We start from the raw sequence: 3827 nt of genomic DNA, 5'->3' as shown, positions 1-3827 counted from the left end.
TGAAATTATTTTTGTTATTTTTATGGCTCAGTAAAAGTCCACTGTCAGTCAGTTCAGTTCAATTGCTCACTTGTGTCCAACTCTTTGTGACCCCATGGACTGCAGCACACCAGGCTTCCCTGACCATCACCAACTCCCGGAGCTTATTAAAACTCATGTCCATCAAGTCGGTGATACCATTCAACCATCTCATCCTCTGTCATCCCCTTTTCCTCCAGCCTTCAATTTTTCCCAGCATCAGGGTCTTTTCCAATGACTCAGTTCTTCACATCAGGTGGCCAAAGTATTGGAGTTTCAGCTTCATCATCAGTCCTTCCAAAGAATATTCAGGACTGATTTCCTTTAGGATGCACTGGTTGGATCTCCTTGCAGTCCAAGGGACTCTCAAGAGTCTTCTCCAACACCACAGTTCAAAAGCATCAATTTTTCAGTGCTCAGCTTTCTTTATAGTCCAACTCTCACATCCATACATGACTACTGGAAAAGCCATAGCTTTGACTAGATAGACCTTTGTTGGCAAAATATGTCTCTGCTTTTTAATATGCTGTCTAGTTTGGTCATAGCTTTTCTTCCAACGAGCAAAGCATCTTTTAATTTCATGGCTGCAGTCACCATCTGCAGTGATTTGGGGGCCCAGAAAAATAGTCTCTCACTGTTTTCATTGTTTCCCCATCTATTTCCACTGTTCAGTTCAGTTCAGTTTAGTCACTCAGTTGTGTCCGACTCTTTGCGACCCCATGAACTGCAACACGTCAGGCCTCCTTGTCCATCCTCAACTCCCAGAATACACACAAACCCATGTCCATTGAGTCAGTGATGCCATCAATCATTTCCACTGTAATGTACTTTAATTAGAACTATATCGTGCATCCTAGATGTCCATCAGCAGATGAATGGATAAGAAAGCTGTGGTACATATACACAATGGAGTATTACTCAGCCATTAAAAAGAATACATTTGAATCAGTTCTAATGAGGTGGATGAAACTGGAGCCTATTATACAGAGTGAAGTAAGCCAGAAAGAAAAACACCAATACAGTATACTAATGCATATATATGGAATTTAGAAAGATGGTAACAATAACCCTGTGTACAAGACAGCAAAAGAGACACTGATGTATAGAACAGTCTTATGGACTCTGTGAGAGAGGGAGAGGGTGGGAAGATTTGGGAGAATGGCATTGAAACATGTAAAATATCATGTATGAAACGAGTTGCCAGTCCAGGTTCGATGCACTATATTTTTAAGAAGGAGAATACATTTTATTCTATATTTTCCCTTCAAAAGTAGGGGGCACATAATTTGCTGTGTGTATGGACTTGTTATTTCACAATCTCCTTACTTCACTCATATTCTTTGGCCCCATGACTCTAAAATGGGTGTATAGACAAGTGAATATTCTTGGCATCAATAAAGAAGAGCTCTTAATTGAGAAATACTGCTGCAGGTACTTCCGTGTTTGATACTCAAGCCTGAATACATTATGTGTGAATTGTTTGAATCCAAAGTATGGGCATTTATTCAGGTTCCTGTATATTTATTTCCTGTATTAAACACTCTCTTCTTTTTCAAAAGGTGGTCCATCTACATGGAATCACAGAATCTAACAGGTGTCTCAGAATTCCTCCTCCTGGGCCTCTCAGATGATCCAAACCTGCAGCTCCTTCTTTTTGGGCTCTTCCTGTCCCTGTACCTGGTGACCTTGTTTGGGAACCTGCTCATCATCCTAGTCATCAGCTCTGATCCCCACCTTCACATCCCAATGTATTTCTTCCTTTCCAGTTTGTCCTTGGCTGACATCAGTATCAGCACCACCACCATCCCCAAGATGCTGGTGAACCTCCAGACATACAACAAATCCATCACCTATAGAGGGTGTCTGACTCAGTTAACCTTTTTTTCTCTTTTTGCATTTTTGGAGAGTCTCCTCCTGACAGTGATGGCCTATGATCGGTTGGTGGCCATTTGTAACCCTCTACACTACCTGGTCATCATGAATCCCCGTACCTGTGGCGTGTTGGTCCTGGCATCATTTTTCATCAGCTTTTTGACCTCCCTGCTGCACTACTTGATGATGTTACAGCTTACCTTCTGCGCAAATGTAAAAATCCCTCATTTCTTTTGTGATCCTCCTCAACTTGTCAACCTTGCCTGTTCCAACACCTCCATCAGTAACCTATTAATCTATTTCATTGGTACTATCTTTGGTGGAGTTCCACTCTTAGGAATCCTTTACTCTTATGCTTGAATTATATCCTCCATTCTAAGAGTCTCCTCATCAGATGGGAAGTACAAAGCCTTCTCCACCTGTGGCTCTCACCTGTCAGTTGTTTGCTTATTTTTTGGAACAGGCCTTGGGATGTACGTTAGTTCAACTGTCTTATCTTCCCCCAGGAAGAGTGCAGTGGCCTCGGTGATGTACACTGTAGTCACCCCTATGCTGAACCCCTTCATCTACAGTCTAAGGAACAAGGACATCAAGAGTGCCCTGTGGAGAATTATCATCAGAAAAGCCTAATTTCAATCCTCCTGTGGAGGATTTTCTGCAGAATAATCTAATCTCAGCACCTGTGCCATATTGTTTTGGGTTCATAAGACTGGAAAAGGCAGTAAAATCACATATATGCAACAAATGATTTGAATCTGCAGTTCCATAGTGTATATATACCTATCTGGCTTTCAACTTTCAGTCCACAAAAATTTTCCTCTTAGAATAGCTGGAAATAGTAGAATTACTTAGAATAGTAATTACTTAGAATAGTAATGGAATTGTAACATCATTTGGACACTCCATGTGAGTCATAGCCCATTCAGGATTTTGCATAGCACATCAGTATACCCGTCTCAATTTTCTTATGTATTATGTCGGACCCTTGGTCATGAGCAGTATTGTTTCTATGATTACAAAATAATCATAGCTTACTTTTTTGTTATTTTTTGTTTCTATAGGTTTCATATTATTTGCACCCCCACCCATTTGTTAGGTGGATTTAAATCCTACCTTAAGTATATTTTTGTTTCTTAATAATGTTGTTCAGATTTTTGAGCAAGTAGGTTGACTAATTTCCTGTTTAACCAGGATATTTTGGGACTGAATTTGGACACTATAACACTGAGTTTTCAACTAGTACTTTTGGGAAATAGGATTATGATTTCCCAAGAATGATGAGAGACTACCTTCTAGAGCAAAGACAATTCTCAATTTTTCTAATAATTCTCCTTGTCATTCCATCTAAATTCTTCCTGGTCATATTATATAGTCAGACATAATAGGGAAAAATAGAATGGTTCCAGTTCTAGAAGTTACCAAAAGTAGTCAAACTCATACAGATAGAGATTAGAATGGTCGTTGCCAGAATCTTTGGGAGGAAGAATGGGGAGTTAGGGTTTAATAGAGACAAATTTCAGTTGGGGAAGATGGAATAGTGCTGGAGATGAATAGTGGTTTATGGCTGCAAAACAAAAAGAGGAGAGAGCGTCTGAGAGAGAGCTCTTGTCTAACACTTGGAAATGCATTGTCCAAGAAGACACACATGCTGACAAAGCAAGAGGCTTTATTGGAAAAGGGTGCTTGGGCAGAGCAAAGCAGAGTAAGGGAATTCAGAACTACTCTGCCACATGGTTCACAGTTTCAGGTTTTATGGTAATGGGGTTAGTTTCTGGGTTGTCTCTGGCCAATCATTCTGACTCAGGGTCCTTCCTGGTGGCATTACTCAACCAAGATGGATTCCAGCGAGAAGAATCCCAGGAGGTCAGTAGGACATATAGACTGCATCCCTACCTACTTCTGACCTTTCCCATATTCTTTCAGTTGGTCGTAGCTTT

The 3827-nt window shown here is 40.5% G+C and overlaps 1 pseudogene; it reads left to right on the top strand.

The window, feature by feature from the left end:
• The first annotated feature begins 1533 nt into the window (after positions 1 to 1533).
• On the top strand, positions 1534 to 2520 carry LOC129642024 (olfactory receptor 7E24-like; annotated as a pseudogene).
• The last annotated feature ends 1307 nt before the right edge of the window (positions 2521 to 3827 follow it).

Source organism: Bubalus kerabau, chromosome 1 (assembly GCF_029407905.1).
Source record: "Bubalus kerabau isolate K-KA32 ecotype Philippines breed swamp buffalo chromosome 1, PCC_UOA_SB_1v2, whole genome shotgun sequence".
Taxonomy (NCBI): Eukaryota; Metazoa; Chordata; class Mammalia; order Artiodactyla; family Bovidae; genus Bubalus; species Bubalus kerabau.
The sequence above is the reverse complement of the archived record's forward strand: the minus strand, read 5'-3'. Positions and strand labels throughout refer to the sequence as shown.